This window comes from Callorhinus ursinus, unplaced genomic scaffold, assembly GCF_003265705.2.
Source record: "Callorhinus ursinus isolate GAN/ISIS: 27379988/994484 unplaced genomic scaffold, GSC_fseal_2.0 scaffold7, whole genome shotgun sequence".
In the NCBI taxonomy this organism is placed as follows: domain Eukaryota; kingdom Metazoa; phylum Chordata; class Mammalia; order Carnivora; family Otariidae; genus Callorhinus; species Callorhinus ursinus.
The window spans coordinates 64,145,064-64,155,815 of NW_027397069.1; the positions used below are offsets into that span (position 1 = coordinate 64,145,064).

Here is a 10,752-nt window from a genome sequence, read left to right on the forward strand (position 1 = left end):
AAGAAGAAGAAGAAGAAGAAGAAGAAGAAGAAGAAGAAGAAGAAGAAAGAAGAAGAAAGCAAACAAAGGAAAAGGTGGGCTAAATAATCCTGTAAGGATTATCTCAGTCGCGTAGTACCAGCGGGCAGAGTGATGCTGTATGAATGGAGACAATCACTAATCTCCCTCCCTCTTCTTTTCAATTCTATTTATGTCCCAGAGAAAAGACAGGAAATATAAAGAGAAATGCCGAACATGGAGCTCATGTTCCTATGAAGGCAATATTGAAAAAATTTCGAAAAAAGAAAGAACAAAGAGTTGAAGAAGGGATGCGAGCAGCATAGGAAGAAGAAAGGAAGGAAGGAAGGAAGGAACGAACGAACGAACGAACGAACGAAAGAACGAACTTGGCCGCCACAGGAAAGGGAGTGGTTTCCTGTTCCTGGAACCTCAGCCTCCATTGTGCTTGGAAAAGTATCCTATTGCGGGAGTGACTAATGTCCTTTAAATCCCTTCTCTGCTTCAGCCAGCCAGAGCGGGTTCCCTTGTTTACAGCTGACAGAGACCCAAGAACTAATCGTGGGGCTTTCTCAGCCTGGTGCCCCAACCTCACCCAAAACAGAATCTTAGACTTGGAAGGAAGCTTGGGGTCATATAACTTCATCTCCCACCAGGTACTGGTGGAGTCTTCTCTGACCCCTTCCCGCCCCCTGCCTGAACATTTCCTATGACAGGGAAATCAGCACCTGGTGAAGACTTGGCAGCCTTGCTGGACACTGACAACAAAACCAAATAGTACTCATTCCATAGAATCTGCCTCATGGTACCTCCGACCAGAGAGTCAGTTCTGTCCCTAGGAGTCACACGGAGCCTCTAGCTTAGAGCAGCGCCCCTTGTGGTTTGGAGGAAGCACGCGCCAACTTCTCACTCTCATCAGTGCTCCTGTGACACCTGATCCACAGTGAACTTCTCAAGGGCAGAGCTTGGTGCCCTCCTGCCCTGCAAAGTGCCCTGTACACACTGGTGGAACAAATAAATGAATGGCAGTTTACATCTCTCCTTGGGGGCTGCAGCTACTACAGTAGGATTGAGCTTGTGACCACTGGCTCCCATAAAACCTATTCCTCCCAATTATGGTCACCGAAGTGCCAACACTCAGCCCTGCCCTCCACAGCAGAGGAGGGAGAAGCCCGCGCAGGGCCCTTCAGGAAGCGTGACCTGTAGATGGTGTCGGAGGAGATGGGTAAGGGCTGAGAGCCAACATTGCGGTAGAGGCTACCAGATATTTAGAGAATCGAGAGGCCTAAAAAGCAGAAGTAGGGAATGAAGTGAGAGCTGTTATCAGCTCATACTTTGCAGCGAGCTGAGGGAAGCTCTGTGGATGGAGAGCTGACCTGAGGCTATGTCACTGGGGGGGGAGGGGCACTTCCACAGCCGAGGTCCCCTGGGAACAATTAGCCACTAGAACCCCAGAGGTGAGGACAGTCTGGCCTGAACTAGAATTATATGTACAGCAACCAGACCCAAACTGGAAGTGTATTAAATATGCCAAAGGCTTTGTTCACTCATTTAACAAATATTTACTAATCACCTGCTGTGATAGGCAGTTATATGGTGCCCACAAAGATGACCATGTTCTAATTCCTGGGACCTATGAATATGAAAAGGATTCACACGGCAACAGGGGCTTTTTGCAGATGTCCCTAAGGATCCTGAGAGAAAGAGAGATTATCTTGGATTATCTGGGTGCTATTCACTGAATTGTGTCCCCTCAAAATTCATACAGGGAAGCCCTAACCCTTAACGTGATAGTATTTGGGGATGAGGCCTTTGGGTGATAATTAGGTTTAGATGAGGTCATGAGGGTAGGGATCTCAGGATGGGATTAATACCTTCATGAGAGACACGGGAGAGCTTTCTCTCTCTCTCTCTCTCTCTCTCTCTCTCTCTCTCTCCAACTCCCCATCTCCTTCTCTTTCTACCAGTGAGAACACAGTGAGAAATGAGCCATCTGTAAGCCACAAAGATAGCTCTCACCTGAACCCCATCATGCTGGCACCCTAACAGATTTCCAGCCTCAGAACCGTGAGAAAATTCAGTGCTGTTGTTTGAGCCACCTCGTCTATGATGTTTGGTTATTGGGCAGCCCATGTTGACTAATACACCGGGTGGGCCCAGCGTAACCCCAGGGGTCCTTCTAAGGGTACTGGAAGGGCAGGAAAGCAGGAGTCAGGGAAGGTGATGAGGTGATACCAGCAGAGCTGGTCGCGAGGGAGGACCAGAGGCAGGGAATGGGCACAGCCTTTAGAGGAAGAAAAAGCAAGGGGACACATTTTCCCCTGAAACCTCCAGAGGGCACATAAGCCTGCCAACACTTTGACTTGAAAACTGTAAGTTAATAAATTTGTGTTGTTTTAAGCCGCTAAGTTTTGTGCAAGTTGTTACATCAGCAGTAGGAAATAAATACGTTTCCTACGTGCCAGGTATTGTACGATGCGTGGCATCGAGCAGCAAACAAAATAAACAAAATCCCTACCCTAGCGTCACTTACATCCCAGTGAAGACAGAAAATAAACAATAAGCATATTGAGTAAACTGTTCGGTACATAGCACGTTAGGGGGTGACATGGGCTATAGGGAGGCAAATGTGCAGTCAAGAAAGAGAGAACAGGACTGCCCAGTTGGGGGGGGCAGTGCTGAAGTTGTTAACAGGGTGAGGATGAGCTTCGCTGAGGGGCAGCATTTCAGCAGAGACCTGAAGGAGGTGAGAGAGTGAGCTGTGGTTATATCTGGACAAAGAATAAAGGACACAGGGAACAGCCAATGCAAAGGGCCGTAGCTCAGGGTGGGCCTGGCCCATTCAGGACCAGCAAGGAGGCCATCGGGGCAGGAACAGAGAACACTGGCTCTTACTTTGAATACTACGGGAAGCTGCTGGAGGGTTCGAGCACAGGAGCGACATGAACTCTGGCGGTTTCTAAAGTATCACTTTGCATGCCCATTAGGGAAAAAGTTGGGGGGTACGGGGCTGGGCGCGGGATGGTAGTAGTAGAAGTGTAGAGAGGTAGTCAGATTCTGGATCTATTTGGAAAGTAGAGCCAAGAATTTCTTGACAGATTAGATGTGGGGCTGGAAAGGGAGTAAAGGCTAACTCCAAGTTAAATGAGGAGCATAGGGTTCAACCAGGAAGCAAATCATGGAACTGCTTGTTAAAATCCCAACTAAGAAGGTCAACCTAATTCCATAACCATTAACCATGTAAATAAAAGAAGGTACAATTTTTGGCCACTAAAGAAACTTTAATTAAAAGAGAGAATATTCTTGGCCTTAAAAGTGCAAAGTGTTAGCAAGGCTAAGAAAGACTCTTAGATGCTGCGTATATGAGTTTGGGGACAGCTAAGCTGGTGTAACAACAGTACAGGGGCTTAAGTAATATAGAAGTTTAATTCTCACTCACATGACAGTCCAGGGGGAGACGATCTAGGGTTTGTGCTCGTTCTGCCATCCCCAGCCCGTGTTTCCAAGATAGCCCCCGTTATCAGTATTTTTCAGCCATCAACAGGGAATTGACAAGAGAATGTCCAGAGTAAGCATCTTTACGGAAAGGAACCAGAAGTTTCACTCATCCTCTCTTACACATCCCACATTGCAAAATAAAGTTTACATGGCCACACAGAGCTGCAAAGGAAGGTGGGAAATTAATCTATAGCTAGAAAGCTGAGTGCCGAGCTATAATTTGGAGGATATCTGTTACGCTTAGAAAGGGGCAAGAGTGGGTGCCAGGGGAGGGTCTGCAGGCTCTGCTGCACCAGTCCTGGGGGTACCGCAGGTATGGCCTCTCTGAAGAGCAACTGGGAAACACGGATTGAAATCTTAAAATGTTGAATCACAATTTCATTTCTAAAAATTAATCTAAAGAAATCTTCACAACATTTTACAAAGTGTTGAAGATAGGAATTTTAAATTCTATTTTAAAAAATGCAATGTTCGGGTGCCTGGGTGGCTCAGTTGGTTAAGCGACTGCCTTCGGCTCAGGTCATGATCCTGGAGTCCCGGGATCGAGTCCCACATCGGGCTCCCTGCTCAGCAGGGAGTCTGCTTCTCCCTCTGACCCTCTTCCCTCTCGTGCTTTCTATCTCTCATTCTCTCTCTCTCTGAAATAAATAAATAAAATTAAATTAAAATTAAAAAAAATAAATAAAATAAAAAATACAATGTTCTTGGAAATCGGAGAATTAGTTTGTGGGGCTCGCCTTGTAACTTCAGGTCTGCTTCCCTGTCTGTTTCCCTGCCCTGAACCACATGAACCTTAAATTTAGTTCAGGACTGGATCACATCCACCTTTGATCCCATGGGCTCAGTGCTCAATATGTATTTGGAGAGTAAAGGAATGAAAGAAAAAAAGAATCGTGACCATGAACAAATATTTAGCTCTAAGTATAGCTACTGAAAAGAATGGAAGGTAGCAAAAGAATTGGAACACCCTGAATATCCAATAAGACAGGGTTGGTATAATAAATTATCCATACAGTGGACGAATATGTGGTTATTCAAAATGGCATTGTAGTAGACATGCAATGATATAGAAGGTTTCCAACATATTAAGTGTTTAAAAAGCAGGTTTTGCAGGGCACCTGGGTGGCTCAGTCAGTTAAACTTCAGACTCTTGGTTTTAGCTCAGGTCATGATCTCAAGATTGTGAGATCTAGCCCCACTTCGGGCCCCACGCTCAGCAGGGAGTCTGCTTAAGGGTCTCTCTCTCTTCCTCTGCTCCTCCCCCCACCTCTCACTCTCTCAAATAAATAAATAAATCTTTTTTAAAAAAGCAGGTTGTGCAACTTTAGGTAAAACATGATTTAACGTATGCTTTAAAATTCTCAGACACATATCCATACCAAAACGTATACCTCCAATTTACCTCTAATTATTTTTCCACAAGATGTCCAAGGTATACCAAACTGTATACCCAAATTCTATACCAAATATTACCTCTAGTTATTTTCTTTTTATTTCCTTATATTTATAATACAAGGACACAATGACTGTGTGTTGCTTTAGGAAGTAAAAAAAATTTTTTTTCAAAAATGAAACAATTATTTTGCTTCCAAATCTAGCCTATCTGCTCATTGCCCTGTTTATTCTGGTAGTGACAATATTCTCTCATCTCCAGGCTTATAGCCTTGGAGACATTTCTCATTCTTCTTTTCCCTCATCTCCAATATGCAATAATCAGATAGATCATGTCGGCTCTTTCCTCAAAATATCTCCTGTATTTGCCCTTTCCTTCCCTCCTTCCTTCTTTCCGTACCTCCCCCGCCTCCCATTCAGGCTCTGTAACTACTACCAAAGCCTCCCAGCTGGCTTTCCTGGCTTCAGCCTCTCCCACTCCAATCTCTGCTCTTTATTCTTCCGAAGTCCTGTTTTGAAACTGCTTAGAAAGCCTTTCAGGACCTTTCTGCCATAGAGGTCAGCATCTAATCTCTTTCCCTTGGCCTTGAGGCCCTGGCTCCACCTGGCCCAAACTACTGCTCCAAGTGTGATCAGAGAATCACCTTCTCAGCCAGCCACATCCTGGACTCCACTGGAAAGTTCTCCTGAACAGCCTTATGCCCCTCCCTATGCCCTGCACTGGTCATGGAAACCTTTACTCAAACATGACTCATTTAGTCACTTCCACAAAAGGCAGTTGAGTTTTAAAGAATTAACATATCTCAAATCTTAACTGAAAAATGTGTAAGCAGGCACTTGAGCAGAACAATGAAAAGAAAACCGACAAGGAGCATTATGGGAAAGCAGAGTCGGGCAGGAGCCTCCTTGCTCCTAATGCCTCCTCGCTCCTCATGCCTCCTCTGGACAATGGTTTCTCCATCCTCCTGGCAACCATCAGTCTGCAGCATCTGTGGGTCTTCCTTTGCAACCATCTGAACTCCATATGAGCTCTTCCTCATTCACTGGAGACCTCAGCACCTGACTTTTCTCCCTGCTACTACTTTTATCACCCTTGAGGTGATTTCATTATGCCCATGGACTCTCTCTCTCCAACACTCTGGCCTCTAAATTCACTGCTCTCTGATGCTCCTGGTCTCCAGCCTGCTTTTTACACAGTCATCCATGTCATACCCTAGACTTTGTCGTTATCAATGACTTCACCACCTCTCATATCTCAGTTTTAGGTGTCCTTCTCTCTAACCACTCCCTGACACCTTTTGGTCTTACTCCCATCAGTACTTGCCTGCCAACAGTTCTATGGCTCTACCAGGACTGGGAGTCCCCTGACCCTACACTTTGCCACTATTCTATCATCCCAACCCTGCCCACCACTCACTTCCTTCCTCCTAGAGCTGAGATCCCTTTGTCCACCATTATAATCACACCCTTGCCTTCTTTCTCAATGGCCCTACCCTTCTCCCTTCAAGGTAATAGCCTGAAAAAAAAAAAAAAGTCCTGGTGAAATTCAGTTCTCTACCTACTCCTTTTCTATCTCTGAACAGCTGGACAAGGTTGGGGAAAAGAAAAAACAAAAACAAAAACAAAAACCACCAGGCAAATTATCTCAAAATTTATTCCCACAAACCACACATGGGCCCTGAGGCCAGCCCAGCCACCCTGCCCATTTCCTGTTCCTTTTCTCTCCCACTTCCTAGTTCAGAGCTTCTCCTCTTTCTTCAAACGCTAATACCTCTTCCCCCATACCCCCTCTCAGATGCTGACCTTGCTTCTTTTGTCATTGAGAAGACAGAAGTGATTGGAAAATAAATTTCACAAGCTCGCACGACAAATCTACCATCCTACACGCATCTCTGCTTATAGTCTGCCTTCCGTCTTATCCCAGTGCAGAAATACCCTGCGCTTACCAATGGTCAGCCTCATCTCATCACTGGATTCTCACCCCACCCTCTTCTGATAACAAGGAACTCCATTCTTGAAGTTCCTCTTCTCTCCCCTCCATCATCATTCTCCCCCTGTTGACTGGGGGATCATTTCTATCCACACAGGGACATAGAAACTTGGGGTGCTGTATCCGAGTGACACCGCATCCCTCTCCATGCCTCCCCAAGACCACTCCCTTAGCAGGAATTCTCCTTGAAAGAATGATCTGCATTCACTGTCCCCAGTTCCTTTCTTTCCATTCTCTTTCTCTATTAAATTTAAAATGTTTTTAAATGTAACATTTGACTCATCAAAAAAATATATAAATTATATGTGCAAGATGTAACACAGACTAATCTAATGAATCTACAAACCTAGCATCCAACCCAAGAATTGGAAGATTACCAATGACTTCGATTTATATCCATACTGCTTGATTTTCTCCCTCTGGCAACCCTAATCCAATCTATATCTGGGATCACTGCAATCACCTTCTCTCTGTTTCCAGTCTTGCTCCCTGATTCTTCAAGCAGCAGCCTGACTGATGCTTTTAAAATGTCAATCATTTCCTGCTCAGTATCCCCCCGTGGCTTCCCATTATACCCAGAGAAATTCTGAATCCTTGATGTGACTTACAAAGCCCAGTGCGATCTAGACCCTACCACCCCCATCTCCTGCTATTCTTCCCCCAGTCCCATACAGAACTCCCAACTCTGCCTTAAACAGACCAGGTATGCCCTTGACTCCGGTCGTTTGCATTTGCAGATCCTCCTGCTCAGAATGCTTATCCTTGTGTATCTGCACAAGTTATTTCCTCACTACACTCAAGTCTTTACTTAACTGCCATCAGAAAAAGTACCCCCCCACCGCTGACGATGCAATCTCAAGTAGCAACAGTCATCACACCACTTCTAGATTTTCTTCATAACATGTCCTACCTGATATCACAGCACATACGCATTTGTTTTTTTGTATACTGTCTATCTCATCTTGCTAGACAATAGGTTCCATGAGAGTGGGGACTTTGAGATGCTCGCGGCTGATGCCCTGTCTCCATCTGGTGCCTGACGTATAGTAGGCACCTAAATATTTGTGGCATGAATGAGGGGGGAAACCAGAACAAATGTGTCAGCCTAATCAAAGATCCCTGGCCCATATCTCTGAAAGTCTCACCATACTTCTGCAAGTGGACAGTCACTACTTAGGATACATCAGTGCAGTACCTATAATATGAAGATAATTATCATTGAGTGGTATGAAATCATTAGGTAAAAGAAAGTCCTGATGGAATTAAGAGGATGGCACATAATAGGCTAGAAGTGCAGCAGTGTGAACTGTTGATAGAACCATGTACTAGATTTCATTTGGCACCCAGGTTTTGTCTCTCTAGGACTTCAGGGTTTTCTTAATGAGAATACGGGGCAACAATTGGAAAGGAGTTTTAAGGTACTGAGTGAACTACTGAGCATCATTCTGGTTCAGGCCAGTGACCCCAGCAGTGTTCACGCTGGGCCCAGGGGTTGGTGTGTGACCTGTTAGGCTGCTGGGTGTCCCTGAACAGCCCCTAGAACTTTAGAGCAGCTTCAGGATCCACCATGGTGGTCCGTCTCAGGCTCAGGTCAACCCACAGGTCTGAGAAGATCTGGAGACTGGGGAATTCTAAGCTCTTTCTTTCTTGAAAGTTCTGTTCAAAGAGTATAAAATGGTGGTGGGGGGAGTCCAATAGCTTCTTAGATTTATTTTCCAGAACCTCCTAAAAATGAAAGATTCCTTAAGAAACTTAATGTCGTATTCGTTCTCCAAATGGAATTCTGGGGGGAAGTAGGCAGGGCATTGCACTGAGCAGACCCTCCCTGCCCTTTGCCTACAGCAGCTACTAGATCACATTATTCTTGGTCCCATTGTCAGGTATAGGCTTTCCTCACATTGACCAAGGTCAGGGAGTAGAACCTCTTACATCAGCTGACCTCCCGCTTCAGCTGCAGAAGGCTCCCTCAAAAAGCTTGACCAAGGAACCTGATGGTTCTCCTCCTTCCATTACCTGCCGCTGGGAGAGCCAAGCTGGGGACAACTTCCCATACTCATCCAGCAAAGGGTCCCTTACAGTGCTCCAGCTGGTCCTCAAATATAAGAAAAAGCACAGATAACTCACTGTCTGATTAAGGAAGCAAGATATGCTTTTAACAAGACATTTAGAAAATACAAGCAAATATGGGGACGCCTGTGTGGCTCAGTCGGTTAAGCATCTGCCTTCGACTCAAGTCATGATCTCAGGGTCCTGGGACTGAGTCTCGCATCGGGCTCCTTGCTCAGGGGGGATCCTGCTTCTCTCTCTGCCTGCCGCTCCCCCTGCTTGCGCTCTCTCTCTGTCTCCGACAAATAAATAAATAAAATCTTAAAAAAAAATACAAGTAAATATGGATTAACATAATATGGACTGCAAGAGAGGAGAGAGGAATGAAAACTAACAGATGAAAAAAGAATGGGACGGGTTTGTTCAGGACATTTTTCTTGTTGGAAGCCAGTCCGTTGTTATGGCAACCCTAGTGAACTACGGCAGGTGCAAGTCATGACCTTCCTCCAAAATCAGTTTATTCTTCTGGTATCCCTATCGCATTACTGTGACCTCTATTCTCATGGTCACCCAAGTTCAAAGCATCTTCAAAATAACATAGAACTTTACTGATTATATAAATTGGATTAATAATGAAATCATGAAATTAAACCAAAAGAGAAAAGGTAGTGTTTTTTTTTCTTTTTTTGAGTTAAGATATTTATTAGTGTTTATACAAACAAGCTGCACTCACTAATTCAAAAACAGGAGGGTTTTTTCCTCAGGAAGAGTAGAGTCTTTAACAGGACTCTATTTGAGTAAGAATGCCATACCAATAGAATATATCCTGAACACAAGAAAGCAAGGAAGGATGTTACATTACACAGAACAGACATTCAGTTGGTTCAATCACGGTGAGTTACCCTTCCAACCGAATACTTATTTTTTATATTTATTACACATACTGTAGTCAGTTCAATGCATGCCAACAATCACATGGTTTTAATATTTAGTAGCACGAAGCACACTTAACTGTTTCCAAAGGGATATGTGAGGTGGTGTTCCTCTCAGGGGCAGAAGTGACCGAGTTACTATCTGTTCTTTAGTGTTCCAACTAACCATTTCATTGCCTCATTGAGGCCAGTGCCTTTAGTTGCTGAAGTTCTGAATATTTGCCATTTTTGGTCCTTCAGTGCAGGTAACCCAGGTGAACTTGCCGTCTCTGAGGGAGTCATGGCCTGCTCCATGCCCTGCTCATTTGCAAACACCATCAGAATGGCTTTTCTCAGTTCTTCTTCCTCCAAGATGGCAGTTAACTCTGATTTGGGAATGCCAATTTGGTCTCGGGACATGACTGCCTACTACAGAAATGACTGCATCTGTGTTTGAAGAATAACATCTCCAGTATGGCCTGATACTTGTCTGTCCTCCTCGATCCCAGACTTGGGATTCAAGGTTCTTGTATGTTACCGTCCCAACATGAAATCCAATAGTAGGAATAGTAGTAACCACTTGTCCAACCTACAATCTGTACAAAATGATAGTTTTTCCTGCTCCATTCAATACCAAAATTAAAGTCCCTATTTCCTGGGTTTCAACCAAGACTGGAAAAAAATACTTGAGAAAAAGCCACCCATGATGAACCGACCATCCGCCCTTGTTGATGGTCAGATACAGGCTCTGGCCTTGGCAGCAAATCCTATTTGAGCCTCAGCCCTGCCACTTCTGCTCACCGTGGCCTCCAGCTCCAGCTCCAAAGAAGCTCCCTTGGAAGTCAGGTCCACCAGCAGCTTCCTTATGGGACTCCTGGCAGGGGTGATGGGCCGCAGGGACTATGCATCAGGATCAGC

The 10,752-nt window shown here is 44.9% G+C and overlaps 1 pseudogene; it reads right to left on the reverse strand.

Moving 5' to 3' along the window:
* Positions 1–9,993: 9,993 nt before the first annotated feature.
* LOC112826908 (ADP-ribosylation factor-like protein 1 pseudogene) lies at positions 9,994–10,539 on the reverse strand (annotated as a pseudogene).
* Positions 10,540–10,752: the final 213 nt, after the last annotated feature.